We start from the raw sequence: 19783 nt of genomic DNA on the forward strand, positions 1-19783 counted from the left end.
ATAATACTATTTACTGTCCAAGCATTATTATGGCAACCCAACAACTTCATCAGCTTCTGGCACCACCCTAATGTTAAATCCCCATAAAATACATTTATTGTCACTGTACACTAAACAAATACAAGAAGATTAACATCCAAATCCTGCTTTTCTAATGTACAAAAAAGAAATACCCCCATCAGAAAAAACAAACAAGCAAACATGAAGAATTCATTATTAGTAAATGGACGGAATGAATACATACACTGCACATTAAGCAGAAGAGATTGTTAACATTTAGACAGAAAAATCTAAAGAGGAATTCTAGTACTTATCAGTGATAGATTTTGAAGCTGGAGAACCCTGCTGGTTTTATAATATGCGGACCACTATCAATATTTTTCAACAGATTTACGCCACTGTCATTAAAATGGAGGCACAGAAGAGATAGCACAGCAACGCCCAGTCTTGTAAGGTGTATTCTGACTTACTTTTCTTTCTCAGCTGCAATGCAACAGTCTGGAAGCAATCTTCCTGGCAGCTGCTCTCATCAACAAACTGTTTATTGTAAGAAAGTGGCTAGGTCAAAAGGCTAAACATCATCCTGAACTGAAAGCATACCTTAAAAAAATTAATGCCGTCCGTGCATAAGTAAACAGCACATTATATATGAGAGAGCCATATTCCATTCTGAAAGGCCAAGAGACAAGAACTCCTGTATTTGAAGGAGTAATGTTTTATAATGTTATTATAATGACTAATTTGCTCATGAGCTGATTTTAAGAACAGCAGCTACTTTTATCAAAAATGTTAGCATTAAAAAAGGAACATATAATCCATGTTTTACAGCCAAAAAGACAACAGATTTTTATTTCTATATTTTTAATTGTATTTACTTGCTACTGAATGAGAAGTCAAGTTAACTTTTAATTTACACAGAAAGAGGGTAGGGTGCAGAGCAGTTGGACAAAAAGCCAAAATTAATTTTGTTATTTATGCAATTCCAAAAAGAGGTTTAAGTTCAGCATAACATGAATAGGAAAACACAGATCTTAATGATGTACAAATAGCTAGATAAAGTGCCATAAACTGGAAATATATGTTAAATCTTTTGTCATGCAATTTCATTTACAAATCTGTTTCAAGAAATTTCAATTGCAGCAATATACCTGCAGCTGTCAGTAAAGACTTCTCTTAGTATTGACTTTTTTTTTCATAAAAATTCATGATAGGCTTGAACTTTAGCATGCAAGTTTTTAGACCAAACAATTTTTTAGACAAAATTACAATATTTAATTCCATTTAATTACATTAATATAAAAGAAAGGAATGAGGTAAATTAGTGCATCCCGGTAATGCTATTATTTAGCATGGAACACAATCCCTAAGATTCACATTTAACTGAAAGGTCATAATTAAAGGAAGCTAAGAATTAAAATACAAGTTTCATTCGGTAGATCCTAGTGAAGTATTTCAGGACTTAACTGGTAAATTATTCCCTATATATCATAATGCTAAAATTATGTCAAACACAAAGAAATAAACTAAGTTAAATCCACAGCAGTACAGTTAAAAATATGATTTAAGTAACACACAGGATCAATTACAACAGCTATGGTTTACCTTGGAAAGAACACAACTACTTGGCACCTAATAATGTAAAATTAGGGCTTCTAGTGAAAATGATAACCTGTAACCACAGAGGGATAAGCAGACATTGCTCCAAAGAAACTTCATTAATACCATATTTTTTTTTACATACCACATCCCTCAGAAAATATGCGTTTTGTTTTTGAAAGACAGAATTCAAAGGGGGAAGGAGGGGTGGGGAGGAGCCAAGCCTGCTCATTGTTCTGCTTTCCATGAATTGCTGCAGATTTTACTTTTGGTTCACCCACTAAGTGGTAGAACCTGCTGTTACCCTATTTCTTGCATACAATATGCACTCCGAATTCCAGCAGCTGGCTTTTGGGGGGGAAAAGATGCATGCTGTATGGAAGAACATTTTTTTTTTTTTAGTATAAACTGACTCTTCAGCATCTGTTTAGTAATTAGAGTGAAACTTGGTAGCTTTCTTGGGGGGAAAGGAGGGGAGCAAGAGTAAGTGTACTATAAACCTAGTATATTTTCATGCACATACCATAACTAAAAATAGATAAAGATGGGTATAGGAAATAAAAGGGGAAATGCATACAAACATTTCAACCTAATATACCAGACATCTAAAATATACCAGACTGCAGTTCATGAAAGCCCTTAGCATCCTAGTTATTATGAAAACAAAAAGGGATTCTCTTGAGTCTCATTTTAAAAGGAAAAATTGTATTAAAATAAAAATCTACATCTTTAAATACATCAGAATGATAATCAGACCTCTTGGAGAGGTGACATCTTTTATTACGCCAACTAGATAGTTGCAAAAATAATTCTTTATTTGCAAGCTTTTGGGCACATGTACCCTTCCTCAGGCATAGGAGAGTGCAAAGGTGTAACGTTTTTCCAAGCTGAAATAAAAATTTGTATTTCACAGGAGAGCTGAGAGTTGGTATAAGATCTCCTGGCTGGAAAAGTTCATTTTATGCAAAATAAGTTGAGATAAAAGTTAGAATGATAACTCACTTTATACTGTATTACATCAAAAATGCAGAGTAAGAATTTTGTTCCCTAGCTAATATAGGCCAACACAACAGATGTGATATAATCAGCTGGTAAAACTGGTTGTTAAATCATTTTACAGCATCATGGTATTTTTATTTACTATAAGAGTATCAATAAGGTTTCTTACTAAGTATAAAGACTGTTGAAGGTTTTGGAAAAAGCAGTAAGATTAATAAAGTAAACAAAAGCTATGAACATATTTTTTGTTAGCAATGACATTATATATTTCTTAATTTAAGGTTTTTCATCAGGTTTGTTTGGCTTTCAAAAGGGCTTTTTAAAATATAATTTAAGTGAATTTAGCATTTATGAATATGAAATAATAACGTAGAACTGGTGAGAGCCAAATGTTCTCCCCACAGCACTGCCAACCGACATCAATCCTGAACTACAGAACTCCTGCTGTGCCAAGTTATGGCCTCTCCTGAGTAGAGACTCACAATCCTGTCAAAATGTGCAGGGATTTTGTGATCTAGACAAATGTCTATGAAGGATTAGGCTGAGACCACAACACATTTTCACATGCACCACAACTCAGAGACTGAAATTAGGTCCCCAGAGGTGCACAGCTAATGTTCCACATGTATCATATGTTTTGTAATTCTTTTTAAAACATATTCATCTGACTGAAACAGTTTATAAATCAGAAAAATGACGTTAAAACATGCATTCAGCACAGCAACAGATTTTTGTTTAGGAGTTTTGGGGGTGTAGAGATTTGTTTTTTAGGAATACATAATATAATGAACAGACCGCCCTGAATATTTTATGTAAAAAATATGTATTACCAAGAAACAACCTGCTGCAACCAACTCTTTTAGTACAATCACTCTTGTGCTAATAAAATCTTATTACTAAGCATGCCTTCTCTAAAATATATTAACATAAGAATACTTCATTATTTAAAAAGAGTGATCAATGTTCTATAAAGAATTCAAACTATACAGAAATTAGGTTTGCTGTCTCGCAAGAAATGCCTCATGAGCTAAACTACAAAACAAAATTTAAATCTCAGACCAAGAGCTCTGAAGACCACCTAAAAGTTTATTTGGTATATCAAAAAAATTATACAATTTTCCTGCCAGAGGCATGTAAAAATGCAGCCCTTGTACATTACAGACATAATTAAAACATGAATGTTGTTCCTTAAAAACAAAAACTGAAAATAATCCAAATTGCAGGTTTTCAAACATGTCTTGTGTCCTCCCATTTCTTATTTTTTTCAGGACTTTTTGCAGCTTTAAAATTTATTTGCTTCCTCTGAGAACTTATACCATCAACAAAACCTGGCTTAAATTCAGAACTGAATGGATTTTCACACCCCTACTCTCTTGTTTTAGTCTCTCTCCCAACTGTCTTCCCCCTTTTGTTTACAGATACTTATGGTGTTCTCATTAAGTTCCAAGTTTACTGCTAAGACTTGCGACTTCAGAAGTCACCTTGAGTCAGCACCTCAGAGTTAAGTATTGCCTTCTTGCTTGAAAGATTTTTTAAGAGAAGAGTGATTGCAAGTAATACATAAGTTTCCCAAGTCACGTAAAAAAAAAAAATGAATATACACTGCATGAGATTCAGTCGTCCCAGGGAGAAGGTAGGGCAGGGTGGCAACTTAGAAACTAAGTTGTTCCAAGAGGAATGAGATTTCATAGATAATAACCTACTTGGTCAGAGCTCTTCTTAGGGATGAAACAAACTATAATTTGGAGCCCACCAATTTAATTTTTAAGAGGGCGCATGTACTTGACTAAGACTGAGTTAGTTTTAGCAAAGTCTAACACCAAAGCACAGCAAGCCAAAGTGAAAGCTCTCCAGCTCAGTTATTTGCCTTTATGCTTTCTTATGCTGTGGACAAATTTCTAACTAGAGTTAGAAATAAGAATACTTATGCAGATAACCAAGTCTTTTCATCACAGGCTTCTTGGAACTGAAACTGGATAATGATCATCTTAAAACTTGTGACACTGTAGATGCCATACAGGAAGCCTGCCCTTAAAATCCAAACACTCTTTTACAAAAATGATTTTAGGAATAAAACCCAAAATAGCATGACCCTCTTGAAGAGAAGCTGGAGGTGGAGACAGGAAAAAAGTGAGATATCATTGAAGAGGAAAACAGGAAAAGGGCCCAGAAAAGCCAAGCCAGAGCTTCTTAAGGCAGGGCATATAAACCCCTTTCTCTTCATTCTTTTTAGTAGCAAGATTGCCTACTCCCCTTGATCTCCAGGCCATATCCTCCTGTCTGCTCTTCTCCCCATATCCCCACATGTCTATGGCAAACACTCCTTCCTCCCCCCTCTCACAGGAATTAAGCTGGGGGATCAGACCAGTGGTTTTTACCTTCAACAGTGGCCAGTACCAGTGGCTTCAGACAAAGAAACCCTGCACCAGTAGCTGCAGGATAACCTAAATCCCATCAGCTTCATCCAGGAAGAGCCCTATTTGCAGCAGTCTACTTTAGCCCAAATTCATTGGCAGATCTATTCCACACTGGTGTTGTCCAAGAGTAAAAGGCAGCAGCAAAAGCCCAGAGCTGCCCAGAGAGCAGCGAATAATGTAAAAAGGAAAGCTATGATTTGGGAAAATTTGCCTTATCCAAACCTGCAAACCACTCCCTGCAGAGCAGGCTGAAGGCAGAGGGCTTGGAGAGCTTTTGTTAATCCTGTTATCTGGCACATCTTTTGATAGCAAAAATAGTTTATGTTTGATACTCATTCACCTCCAGGTCTAAACACAATAGTTAGAAAAAAGAACACCAACCAGCACAGTAGCCAAAATACATAAACTGAAAGCAGCAGAAACTGTATCCAATACCCATGTACCCCTAAATGGTCCAAAAAAGTTTCACTTGTGATTCATTTAGCATTCTTGATACACCTCAAAAATCTTTTAAACTAACAGAAACTCAGAGAAAAAAAGACAAGTAACAGTGTTATCTAGCATATTTTTATGCAAGTCACATGGAATTTGGTGTGTTTCTTAACGCCCCAGATCCCTTATACGAGTACTACATGAGACTCAGTTTTCATTTTTTAAACATTTCTCCACATCCAAGAGAGTTTGAAAAAAAACTTTCAAATGAGACCTAAGCGTATTCTAACGATTCAAAAAACACAACAAAACACCACTATGGAGACACAAAAAGAGCCCTGATTTTTTTTTGTCTATGATTATAACAAAGCCACTTATGATTTGGGGTAAAGAGGAGCTTTTATCATGATTTCTGAGCACTTGAAGCTGATAATGACAAAGGTAAACTTAAATTTACTTTAAGGTCTCAACTGTAACAGGCCTTGGTGGCAGAATTTTCCTATTATTGCTGGTGTTAAAAGAATAAAGAACTGCTAAAACACATAATGCCAGTAATGAGTTGGAGCTCTGTTTCAAGCCATGTACTGCTATAAAGAGCAAACCTATGTAAAATAATAATGATAGCCATGACAGTGGCCTTACACTAGCACTTTCACAGAAAATAGCACTACAGCAGAACAGGCTGAAAGAAACAGTAGAAAGAAAAAAAAGGAGTAGGAAAACAAAAGCAAAAAAAAAATGCTTGTGTAAACAACACCGTGTAAAAATTTTTTTAAAGTGTATTAAACACTATTCTGGGTTAATTCATTTATAATGTCACCACTAAGCTTTTTAGCTGTTCAATAAGTTTCAATATTATTCATTTTTCTTAACATAAATACTGAAAACAAAAAAGGTATTTAAAAAATCCTTTTTTATGAAAACTGCAGGAAGCTTACACATTTTCTCTAGGTTAACAGCTGCTCATTAAAAAGTTATTCATTGCAAGCCCTGCAACATGTCAGCAAGAGAACTATCATAGCACATTCACAATACACTTGGAATATCAGGATTTCCTTAATTTGTAGTAAAGGCCAAATTCTTTCATAAATTAACATTAAAGTTATAAATCTGGACCAATTTCTTCCCAAGAAATTACTGCTTGAAATCTTAAAATATTACTAATGTATTCTAAAGTTATGCAAGTTTTTCATTAACCTGGACCATAGTGTTCCAAAAATATGTTAAACATCAGAAAACTGCTTTAAGTTGTAGATAAATTCCTACCATCGTATAAACATATACCTTTTATAAAAATGAAATAATATTAGTGTGGAGAATCAACTGCCAGAGAACTGGTAGGAGTCACAAAAAATACAATCGACAAGTCCATAATGTCAAATATATTATTTAAAATACAGACATTTTAGATGTCTTTTTGGGAGCAATGCATTTTGAGTGTACTGGTACTACAGATTCAGAGTTTCTGTAATTTTTTTGACTCCTTTCTTTAAATAAACGTCATATAATCTTCTTTCATTCAAAGTTTATACAAATGTTTTACAAGTTAACAGCAAGATATAAGCACAGATTTATATATTTAGAAAACTGTCACAATGATCTTTCATTATGGGACTGTATCTTCATTTCTGACCAGTGCGATAGCATCTCAAGACTCCAGCTGACTCCCACCTTGTTCTTATTTTTCCAGTCTCATTCATTTAAGTTAGCTACAGGCCTCAAAGAAAGCCAGAGAATCTTAGGCTTTGTAAGTTTGGAAAGATTCCATTTTTGCCAGATCTTTACCAATGATGTCATAGTTAAAGAACCATTGCCAAATTGCTATGAAATCTCCAGAGCGTTCTTTACAAGTCATGAAGCCCAGCTATATAAAACAACCCATCTGCTTGAGGGCAATACCCTGAAACTCTGACTCAAAAGTATTCGTCAGTTATGACTTCTGAATATTGAAAGAAAACCCCAAAATAGTTACCTTAATTACTCTTTTCACATTACATGTATCAGACAAACATATAACCTGTACAAATCAGATCAAGTTGCCACTGCAAGCTCTAGCTTCTATTATTTAAATTCCCACTGCAACCTCAACAAAAATAAGTGGAAGGGGGTTGCTAAAGGGGCTGATGCACAATACATTTATTACAGTGTAAACTGACTTAAACTGGCAGTAAAGGTAAAATGGAGCAGACACACAGCCTTATATGACTGTAAATCACTCCACTCTGAAAGGGAAGAGTAACTATACACATGTAAACTATACTAGTGTACCAGTTAGAGGTCTAGTCATCATTTTCATCATGGGGCAATTTCATCCTAAGCCCACAATAACTTGCTCCACAGCACATTATTTTGAGATCTTAGCTTAGGAGTAGAGAACACATCCTCCATGAACTAGAAATATATTATGAGGTGAGAGACAATCAGGAAATGTGAGGGTCATGCTCAAGTTTCTCCTTTTTATCACACCTTTAAAGCTAACACTGAAGCTATATTAAAAATGTTCTGACCTCTTAAGGGTACTGAAGAGGAATGCTGCATGTTGCAAAACAGCTTGTGTACTGAAGCTGGAGCAAACCTTCAAACAAAGTAAAATTACAATAGTGACTTACATTTTGATCAGGTGAGCATATAGTAATATAATACAGCTAAATTTGAGACTTAGTGCTAACTCTGTATAAAAAAAATATTAACTTGTTAGCTCTAATTGTACAATAGAAAACTTTTAGAAACCATCATATACGTGCAGCAGGGATTTGTGCCAAATCAGCAGTTCTTGCTTTTTCCAATCATTAAATTGTTTGCTGAAGTCATCTTTCCAAAAAGTCTCATATACTTTAAAACTATTGTCCAATACAACATAGTCAAATGATCCTTAATACTACATTAATACATATGAAGTCTCTCTTACTTGTTCATTATATGCTGCATGTTCATTACATTATATCCATTTAAAAAGAAAATCTTTTGCTTGTTTTCCTAATTAAAAAAGCAGTAGTTAGCAGGTTCTCCTAGAGTCTTACATTTAATCATCATGCCTTTTAAGTGTCTATTCAACAGACCAACAAAAATTATTTTAATAATGGCAATCTTTTGGTGAATAATTCAGTTCAACATTTAAGGTGGGCTCAAGACAGACAGTTGCTTTCTAATAGCACTCATATGCAGATTTTTCTATATATTGATGCTATATATTTTTAGAATTTGAGAAAGTCAAATATGACTAAGTATTTCAGATATTGTGAGGATATTATAAAATACTGCAAAAACATGGGCAAAATGTGCTTTGTGATAAATCTTTTTGCCCTGGGTATTCCTGTACTTTTTGCTAGTTCTATAAACATAGCTCAGGAGTGACACCTTGTGGTAAGATACCTTTGGTTGCTAAAGGTTTTGAAGAAAAGGGAAGAGAGGTAGTTAGCCATGTTAATTCACAAGTTAGGCAGAAGTCAAGGCAGATTTGCACCTTACTAAATCAGAAATGTACAGCATAAGCTTTCATAAGTACAGGGCTTACTTCATCAGAGGCTGTGAAGAAACTGCAGAAAGCAGAGCTTCTAAATTGAAAGCAGTGATTAGAATACAAAGGATAGGAAAAAGAAGGGGACAAGGTGGATATGAAGGAAAAAACAAAGCAGTTAAACCATTGAGGTACATAGGGATTATAAAAACGAATTCAAGTAATGACATAAGAACCCATAGTCTTACCATACTTAACACAACCCAGACTGTGAATGATTTCTTGTTCTGCAATTTCCCATTCAAGTTCCTGTTTAAAATTTTATTGTCTAAGAACAGCCACTCTGAGGTCAGCGACAAATATCCAGGGATGTTAAAGTGTTCTGCCACAGGCCTGCATGCTTTTTCGGAATTGGTATCAGACTGACAATAATTAATTCTTATGCATGGGGATCTGTAGCACGGCACCAGGGTGCCTGCTACTGGTAACAATAATATGGGCTCAGCTGCCACTCACCACGGCAGCGCAGGTGTGGGTTGCTAAGACAACCAGTTGGGTCAGCTGACCAGAAGGGGGCAGGGCCTGGCCTTCATAAACAATGAGGCCGAGACTGGAGCCAGTTCCCCTCTGGCAGCCTAAGAAGTGGGAGCTCTGCTGGAGCAAGCAGGACGGGCATAGTAAGGAAGTCGGATGGCCTGAGCAGTGTTGGCATGATGATACGGGGTGAAGAGAACCCTGGCAGGGATATGGATGAAGGATAGCCAGGTTGGCTTAGGATTTATGTTAGAGCCGAGAGGCTTTGCATTTTCTGTTTTGGTTGTGATATAAGACCGGAGGATCGGGCGAGGATGTAGGGGTTGGAGGAGGCCTCATGGGAGCTCCCCAATAAGGGGGGGGGGGGTTCCTAGCGCTGGAGAGGGCGCTGCGTTTTGGGGTGTCCCGACCCCAGCCCCAGTGTGGGCAGCAATCAGGAGGAGCCCAGTGTGGGCGTAGGCAAGAAGCCCCAGTGGGGCGTAAGACCCAGGAAAAGGGTCTGGGGGCCAGGTAAGGCCAAGGCCGCCTGAGCCCCAATTGGGAGAAGCCCAGTGGGCGTAGGACCCAAGGAAGGGGTCTGGGGCCAGGTAAGGCCGAAGCCGCCTGAGAGCGCGAGGCACAGGCCCCAGTTGGGGCGATTCGTATAAAGGCACAGGCAAGCCCAGGGAGGGCAATATTGGAAGTGCGAGACAGGCCCCGGTGCGGGCGACGGTATAAGGGCGAGGCCCCGGTGCGGGCGACGGTATAAGGGCGAGGCCCCGGTGCGGGCGACGGTATAAGGGCGAGGGGGCACCTCAATTGGACAGAGCTCCAGTACAGCAAGGCACCGTGCCAAGGAGGAAAAGAAGGCATCCTCCCTTTAATGATATTTACCAGCAAGATGTGGCGGGCGATATAGAGGGTGCATTCGAGACCCGATTTGGCACGGTAGGTAGGGGCACTAGGGGAGGTCACCCCTAAGGCTGCCCTGCCACAGGATCCCTCAATGGATCCACCTTGCCTCTCAGCAGTGCCCCTTTTCTCCTCCTTTCCTACCCTTTGTATTCTAATAACTGTTTTCTGTTTAGTTCTGCTTCCTGTTATCCCTTCACAGCATCTAATGAAGTAAGCCCTATGCTTAAGAAAGCTTATGCCATATATCTGATTTAGCAGTCTGTAAGGAGAAAATTTACCCTGCCTTCTATTTGAATAAAAGGATCCAGTTCTTCAGAGTATCAGGTACTCCTAATTATTTTAATGAGATGCCTAGATTATGAAAAGTTGTACTCCAGTATTGCCCAGAAACTCTTCAAGATGCACTTTATCCTGAAGTGTTTGCTAAAAGAATTTGTTATATTCTAGACTTTTCTGATAAATTATTAACCTGATCCAGATGAAAGCATGAAATACAGTAGAATAAAACAGATAACTGGAAAAGAATTTGGTCTTCTGATACTGTAGGACCCAGAAAGAGCAAATCTTGGCTGTTAGCTACAAAATTCAGTCTTCAGGATTGTCACCTAGAAAAATTATCCTGTGAATTTAAATTTCTCCCAAAAGTCAGAAAAAAAACCCCAAAACCTACAATATCGTTCTTACAGAAGCACTTTTAACTGTTGAACTTCAATTTAAATATGAATCTGCGTAGAATAATCAGGCCTATCGAACAGAAGACTGTATTTTGATACCAGCCAACATATACAGAATACTCTCCCTATTCACATTTAGCTATACTGTTCCATAGACAATCAAGTTTACAAGATGCCCATTCACTAAAATGCTCTGAGAAAATGAAGCGTTTCACTTTGCTGCCCACATGTAAAAATACAAGAAACAAGTTCAGGAGGGTATCATTATACCTGCACCATCAACCTTGATGTTTTAAACAACTGTTATAATACCAATGCAATTGAATACACTATTTTTTCTAAAGTTTTTCATGTCTATGGGTGTGAAAGTTAAAGCAATTTTTATTTTTATTTTTATTTTAGCTCAGCCTGGGGTCTCATCTACATTTTCTGCTTTTTTCCTGTTGCAGAAAGCAGCTGGTACGTATAATATTCTTGCTTTTTTTTGTCATCAATCATGGACAAGCTAATGCTAAGAGCAACCTAGACAGATAAATCTGCTGTTGACCTGGAGAACCATAGAAGCAAGAAGAATAGAAAATCAGGCACAAAGAACTCCCTTCCTGCCCTCCCCATCCCCCCCCTAAATAATCTAAACTTAGGGAGAAGAAAGGGAGGGGGGAAAGGCTTGCAACTTTCCAACAAAAAGACAACAGAAGGTTAGTGTCCTAGGAAAGTGCATCAGTTGAAACCTCATGATATTTGTGCAACAATACATTGTTAGTGTTATTTTGTACTAGACTTGTTAAGTGGTCTTCAAGAGAGAAGATACTCAAGGCATCACTCTTACCAGGCTATTTCTTGTTTCATAAATACTTCAACACTTTCTGCATAAGAAATTCTGAAAATATTTTTTTGTAAATGGTTAAGGCATATTTCATTCAACAAACTGAGCAATATATCACAATGACCTTTTACTCTTTTAACCTAGTAGACAGCAGGACTTTGTTCCACATGATGTATGGATTTTTAGTCAAAATCATACTAAACCCATTCAACCTATCCAAGGAGCTAAGGGAAACAGGCCATCAAAAGAAAGGATTTAAACATCTGTTTTACTTGCTAGTCAAAGAACTTCTAGCAAAGAAGAAGTCAAGAAAAGCAGATTTAACAGAAGTAAATAATTATTAATGCCCAACTTGTCCTCAAATATTTATTTGTTTCAGAAAGTGAACACACTATACAGTTCTCTAACTTGTAAATTAATTCTCCCCAAGTAAAAGTTTCTAGCATCTCTACCAGGTTCCAAAATTTAAGTTATTCAGTTTTAAATTTTATGAAATCTAGCTAGCATTTGATCAGAGGGCCACTAAAAGAATTTCTACACTTTTCCATTGGTCTTTTTTCTCCCTTCACTATTGCGCTACAAAATGAATGGGCAATTGTGACAGGAGTGCCTGCCATCTCTTCTCTCCATCCTCTTCTGTTTCACTGACTGCAGGCCTTTTAAGCAACAGGCTTAACATGTATCAATTTTAAAACTTTCACAATGCACAGTGGACCTCAACAGCTCTCATTCTATGTGAATGCTGCTACTAGGGTAGTGAAACAATGTTAACTGAATCAGGAGCTACCTGACCAGTCAGTGATAACTGAAGAGCTGCATTAACATGGGTGAGCTGCAACAAACACACTCCAACAGAAGCTATTACAATAGTTGTGGCCATGATTAGTAGTGATACATAGCGCATGTATAGCATCACTTATGATTTCAGAAAAAACATGTCCAAAGCATTCACACATGCTCACACACTTTCTGCAAAAAGCTGCAGTGATAAGTTGACAAGCCACTTGTGGTAGAAGAGTCACTGTCTCAATATCATTGTTACGTAATGAAAGCCTCAGTGAGTAGCCAGTGAGTACCGTACCATGTTACAGGTCAACCACTGAACTGTTGATCTATAAAAACTGCTCTGAAAAGTGTTAAAGGAACATTAAGGTTGTAAAGTCAAGCACTCAAGTTAGGAACCTTTATAGAAATAAGGCTGCCTATGCAGTTGACTTGCATGATCACATAGTAACCCCCTGGCCCTGCCTAAGTCTTATTCAACACAGAGAACGAACAGTGCTACTAAATGGGTAACTATTAGGACTGTGCGAAGCTTCAGTCGCTAATTTGATTCAGTGGAGATTCGGCCTGATTTGGTGGCCGAATCTCTGAATCCAAATTGAATCAGAAGACCCTTTAATCTCTTCAAATCTAATTAGAACCCTCTGAATCAATTTGGAAAGATTCAACGATTTGGAGACAGACGCAGTTTTAAATGTTTTTTTTGCATACCTCAAAGTACCAGGTGGTTCGTGAACACCGAGATGGTGGGGCAGATGGAGCGTCCCATAGGTGCCCAGGGGGGTCTCCAGCGTGCTTGGTAGCAGACCTAGAAGTGGACTAGAAGCAATTCTACCAGGGAACACACTGGGGGACGCCCCCCACACCGCCACCCCTGGTGCAGTGCCTGGTGCCTCGTGGGTCTGGGGGGGCACCCAGGGTCCCCCTGAGGCCAACTGCTGGGTCAGGAGGAGGGGGGGTTCGTTGGGTTCACTGCTGAGCATGTGGGCCCCCCCCCGGCACTCCTGTGGGACGCTCCATCCACCCCACCATGTCAGTGTTCATGAGTCATGGTGGGTACCTCAAGGTATATAGAAAAAACATTTAAAGCTGCCCAAATCTTCAGATTTGGATTTGGCCAAATCAAATTCAGTGATCTGAATCAATGAATTGAATCACTGTCCCTGATTCTGGCTGAATCCAAATCGAATACGGCCCATTTCACACACCCCTAGTAACTTTTCAACTCCTTTTTAAACTCCTCATTCAGTGTCTAACCCAAGACAGTATATCATGCCTACCAGTCAAATGACATATGAAATATAAAATTAATAATTTCCTTATAGCCTACCAGTAGCATATGTCACTGCTCCAGACTGTCAGAAATGTGCATCCACAATGTCCTTGTAAAATCAGGGAGCATCATTCCCACTTTAATGCAAAGAAACTGAGGCGCAGATCTTAAGGTCATATTCATCAAGAGTGTCTAGTAAATAAATGTCCAACTGAAGATACATAAAATGCTACATAAATCAGACCTGCTGTATCACAAGACTTCCATTGCAATTGTGTGTATGAAGCACTCACGCTGGGCGCACAAGAAATGAGGAATTCAGTGCCACTTGTGAAAAGTCTGTTTTAAGAAACTTCTTCATTATCACCTATGAACTGTATGGAAGAGGCATGTAAAGAATCCAGTTTTTTGCACCTTAACCATGAGACCACCCTCTCTCTCACCACAGTTTGCGGCTTCATTCACCAAGTAACTTCCAACTCCTGCAACAAAGGGGCAGGGGTCCTCCTACAGACAACAGCCCCATTCACTGTACAGCTGTAATTCATTACCAGAACACCATCCCTTCTGTATACAGAATAAAGAAGAGAGTCTATAGAAACAACAGTATGAATTCCTGTATGTAAATTATCAGGGTTTTCTGTTTAAAAATTGTAAAAACACAGAAAATTAGGGCTGGAAGGAACCTCAGGAGGTCATCTGGTCCAACCCCTTGCTTAAAGCAGGACCATCCCCAGTTAGATCATTCCATCCAAAGCTTTGTCTAGCTGGGTTTTAAAAACCTCCAAGGATGGGGAGTCCACAACCTCTCTGGGTAACCTGTTCCAGTGTTTTACTACCCTCCTTTTGAGAAAGTTCTTCCTAATATCTAACCTAAGCTCCCCTTGCTGTAACTTGAGATCACTGTTCCTTGTTCTGCCATCTGTCACCTCTGAGAACAGTCTAGCTCTATCCTCTTTTGAACCACCCTTCAGGTAGTTGAAGACTGCTATCAAATCCCCTCAGTCTTTGCTTCTGCAGACTAAATAAGTCCAATTCCCTCCACCTCTCCTCATGAGTCATGTGCCTCAGCCCCAGAACCATCTTTGTTGCTGGACTCTCTCCAATTTGTCCACATCCTTTGTGTAACAGAAGGCCCAAAACTCGACACAGTACTCCAGATGGGGGCTCATCAGTGCTGAATACAGAGGAATAATCAGTTCCCTTGACTTACTGGCAACACACCTACCAATGCAGCCCAGTATGCCATTTGCCTTCTTTGCAACAAGGGCACACTGTTGGCTCATGTTCAGCTTATTGTCCACTGTAACCCCCACATCCTTTTCTGCAGAGCTGCTGCCCAGCCAGTCAGTCTCCAGTCTGTACTAGTGCATGGAACTGCTCTATCCTACGAGCAGGACTTTGCACTTGTCCTCAATGAACAACATGAAATTTATTTTGGGACAATCCTCCAATCTGTTTAGGTCACTCTGAATCCCAGCCCTACCCTCCAGCATATCTACTACTCCCCCACAGCTTGGTGTCATCTGCAAACTGGCTGAGGGTGGCGTCTGTGCCATTTTTTAGGTCATTGATGAAGAGATTGAACAAAACTGGTCCTAGGACCAACCCCTGGGGCACTCTACTTGATACCAGGTGCCAACTAGACATCATGCCATTGATTACAACCCTCTGAGCCCAATGCTCCAACCAGTTTTCTATCCACTTTACAGTCCATTCATTCAGCCTGTACTTACCTGGCTTACCCGCGAGAATGTTGTGGGAGACTGTATGAAAAGCTTTGATAAAAATCGCGAATTCTCTGATGAAAATTGGACTAATTAAAAACCTGCAAATCCACATTTTTCCACAATTAAAATGAAATGCCAGTACATAATATAAGCATCAGCTGAACACAATACGTTAATGATATATTTATGATTTCAAAGCAATTTGGAAGTCTATCCATGCCTTAAATCACTATAATATTATAAATTCTAACTACCTATAAATTTTGGTGTTTGCTTTTGTGTTTTTATCATGAAAAATGACAGCTCCCCCTGCCCCCTTCATTTAACAGGATGCAAGTCCAGCTGCAGTTGTCCCCCCCACACTGCAGGACTCAGTACAGCAGGGCAGACTGGGGCGGGGAAGCTCACTGCCACCTCTGGGAGCCCTGTGCCACCATGGCAAGGTACTCCGTGCCTGTGGTGGGGCACAACACTGCACCGTCACTCCCACTGCTGCTAGGCAGGCAGGGAGCACCTCGCTATGGCAGTGCAGGGCTCCCAGCAGCAGCAACGAGTTTCCCCACTCCGCTCTCCCCTGCCACACTGGGTCCCACCCACCGGGCCATGGGCACCCTGGGGGCAGGGCAGCAGGGGAACCCCAAGCCCACAACAGTCAACCCACATCCACGCCCACCCCATGCACAAATCTGGAGGCACATACCCCCCACAGACTCCCCTAGGAGTATGTGCAGTGGTGGAGAGTCTGCCCCCCTGCAGCCCTGCGGATGAGCCGCCCAGCTGGACAGTTACCCAGCACCAGTCTTGTCCAACTTCCTCCCTTACTATGGGACCCTCAATCCCTCCACCCAGGCTTACATGCAGGGAGCTGAGGGAGCTGCTCTCATGCTACCTGGCTGCCACATGCATGTATGCGCATGCACATGCATGTATGCACATGCACATGCATGTGGCAGCCCCTACCCAATTGCCCTTCTCCTACTCCCTCCCAGCCCCTTGCAGGCTGGAACTCTGCCAGTCTGCAAAGGGAAACCCACTGTTTCTTGCATTTTTCTCTTTAAACGAGAAAATCTGCATCTTTCTCCTTAAAACCCAAAAATCTGCTTTTTTCTCCTTAAAATGATAAAAATCGTTTTCTGCATTTCTCTGTGGTGAATCAAAAACTCGGATCCCTCATTATCATTCATATACACAACAGTACCATACTAAGGTTTCACGGGCAACTTGAGCCTGGCTGTCTTACCTAGGTAGAGCTGCATTTTGCTACGTGGGTGAAAAGATTGTTTCCTAATTTTAAAAAAATGGAAAAATATTTTGAGGTAGAATCATACTGATCTTAAGTTGGTTCTGTGTTCAAGATTAGCTTCACAGCACAGACACCTGCCATTTGGCCTAGCTTGATGGTAACAGCAAAAGGCCATTATCTTCTATGTAGACTAAATACTAAAAGGTACATGGCACTCCAATGGTTCTCATAGCTAACTGGTAACAGAAAAAGGCAGAGATTCAAGACTTGAGAATGCAAATACAGTTCACTGAAGAAAGTGTGCTTCAGACCCAGTGTCTATTTCATAGTTGTTAGGGGCTGGAAAGGACCTTACAGATCATCAGGTCCAGCCCTGCTGCACTTGGGCAGGATAGACAGCTGGGATAAGATGACCCCAGCAAGACGGGTGTCAAGATGCTTTCTGAAGATCACCAGAGTGGATGACTGTACCACATCTGGGAGGAGCCTGTTCCAAACCCTCAGCACTTGACTTGTAAAGAAGTTTTTCCTTGTTCACTCAATGTTTCTTCTCCTCTACTGCTAGCCATCTCACTCTGCCCTCCCCTATATTCTCAATTCTGTGACCCCCTTCTGCAACTTGTTCATCTGTAGGTATTCATGTCTAGAAGTACTCAAGTCTGGAAGTTTCATTCTTTTCCTGGGGGCTCCAAAGGGAAATCAAGAACAAAGTTTTCCTGCTGTCAGTTCCCATGTCCAGCATGGCCTTAACTCCCAGGAGAAGCCCCTGCAGCCCTGGTATGGAGCACTCACAAACAATCTGCAAAGAATTTAGCTGTGAAACTTCCAACAAGTGTCTTTTGAGTATGTGTGAACTGAGGCATTTCAGATGTACAATTTTGTGAAATTAGTTGCATTTTCAAAAGGATGGCAAACAGCCAATAACATTTTGCAGAAGCCTGTCAAAAAGTACTCTGAACTACCAAGAATGAGATCCCAAGTCTACGTGCATACAGCCTCACTCCACCTGCACTCTGTCCATAAAAAAACAGCATCAGAAAAGAACAGAGCTGCTCTCTGTCTAATGCCTAACAACAAAGCCCTCCAGACAGGCACAAAATGAACAGGACTGGGAGTCAGAAAGTCCAACACTGAAGGTAAATGGAAATAGGGGATATCATCAGAATTTTTATAAGGTTACAAAGTAACCAAGTCAGGAGAATAATAGTAAGGAGTACGGGGCCTAACAAACACTACTACAGGCTGCAAACCAAAGATAATGAACTATTTAAAGAGGGACTCTACCTACAGCAACAACTGAAAAATTTAGCAGAAAAATCTTTAAAATGGACTAGTGTCTTTTGCGTGTTGAGAAGAATTAACTTCTTTTTCGGGAAAATTAAAAACCAACAGACAGTTCAGCCTTTCTTTAAGACAGAAATTTAGAAAAACATATATAGGAATGGTATTACAAAGATTTCTGCAGTGAGGGTACTTACCTTTTCTGACACTGTGGATTTGTTTACATTTAAAAATGGTTTGTTGATAAAGCAAAGCAGCTGGTGGAGAGCACATTTACCTACCTAGTGGAGAATCACCTTTTACCAGCAAGAGTTCTTTCAGTGGTATAATTTAAACCAGTTTTCTGCTATACCAGCAAAAGGGTCTTTTTGCTACTAAAATTCCATCTCAAGGTTTTCTTTGTTGAGTGGAATGTAATTTTTCTCACTCTTGATTAATATAATTATGTTAATAAGAATTGCAAATGCACACTAAGCCTGTAACAATATCGCACCCACTTGAAACAAAGTTTAATGCACTAGGAAACGCATGTAAAATTGTAAGATACTGCAGCAGTTTGTCAAAGGTCAATAGACTACCCTTCTGGACAAAACCACGCAAGAAATGAAATTACTGCAAAGGCTTCAAGACTATCAAGAATTCCATACACTCCAAAAAGGGTTTGAACGTAACAGGAACAGAAGTAGGGCTAGACAGTAGAAGTCAGGAAAGAATCAGACTCTACTGTCTGCTGCTCTCCCACAACCTCTGTTTAGACTTTTATTCTGTTACTACTACTGCAGCTTCTACTCTTGACCTACTTCTCATCTATCATTCTTACCCATTTCTTAGGCTCCTAGCCATTACTGAATCCCATGCACACATCATATTTCCTTCCAAGAGCAGACACTTCTAAAGAGTTTTTGCTCTCTGTCCGACTGCCTGGGGTGGTTGGTGGGGGGGAGGGGGAGGAGGAGGCAATGCAGAAAAGGCAAGAGAGAATGAGTCCAGAGTAATGGAAGAAAAACTGTATATTTGCTACTCAAATGTGATTAACATGTATTTGGCCTATTTTAAAAATCTGAAAAAATGTATGGATAGTACTAAAACCAGTGACTTTTAGAAGTTGTGGGTAAAAATATTATCATCCAGGTTTAGAAGATGGTAATGCTGAAGGCCTTGGGCAAAGCAAGCATTAACATGTGCTTCAGAAAACCCTAATGTATGGAGACAAAGAAAAGGAACTTCCAGCATTTTACAGGAAGCTAAACACCTATGGATTTCATATCAGACAACATTTTTAGAAGTACTACTAGTTTACTGATAAGGGCACAGTTTTGGTTTTTTTTTTAAGATGATGTGAATTAAAACACTGCTAGTGATATTCTCACTATGAACATGTTTAGCTTGCTATTCATAAGATATACATAGAAATATAAAATACAGTCCTCTGTTCTGTAAAATGCAACATGAAATCAGAAAATTTGTCATCTTCTTTAGTACAGCTATCAGCCACTTAAAAATCTTGAAACTAAAATCATTTCTAAACACTGCAAGTTAACAGTCAAGAAGCAGCCTTAATCATGAGTCCTATATAAGGTAAGTGTTTTCTTCCCTATGGATATTAACATCAGAGGCAATTCTTTCAAAAATCTATACAGAAAG

At 39.4% G+C, this 19783-nt stretch overlaps 1 protein-coding gene and 1 long non-coding RNA gene across 3 annotated transcripts in view; one reads left to right on the top strand and one right to left on the bottom strand.

Annotated features, from left to right (window-relative positions):
* HLCS (holocarboxylase synthetase) overlaps positions 1-19783 on the bottom strand; it is a 195795-nt gene that overhangs the window by 126817 nt on the left and 49195 nt on the right. The gene's annotated exons all lie outside the window — the stretch shown is intronic.
* The window catches only part of LOC149874368 (uncharacterized), a 131475-nt gene that overhangs the window by 71023 nt on the left and 40669 nt on the right, over positions 1-19783 (top strand). The window contains exon 2 of the long non-coding RNA XR_016443894.1: positions 11406-11462. This is a non-coding gene — a long non-coding RNA (uncharacterized LOC149874368). The remainder of the gene's footprint in view (positions 1-11405; positions 11463-19783) is intronic.

Source organism: Crocodylus siamensis, chromosome 1 (genome assembly GCF_052110815.1).
Source record: "Crocodylus siamensis isolate JL-2025a chromosome 1, ASM5211081v1, whole genome shotgun sequence".
In the NCBI taxonomy this organism is placed as follows: domain Eukaryota; kingdom Metazoa; phylum Chordata; order Crocodylia; family Crocodylidae; genus Crocodylus; species Crocodylus siamensis.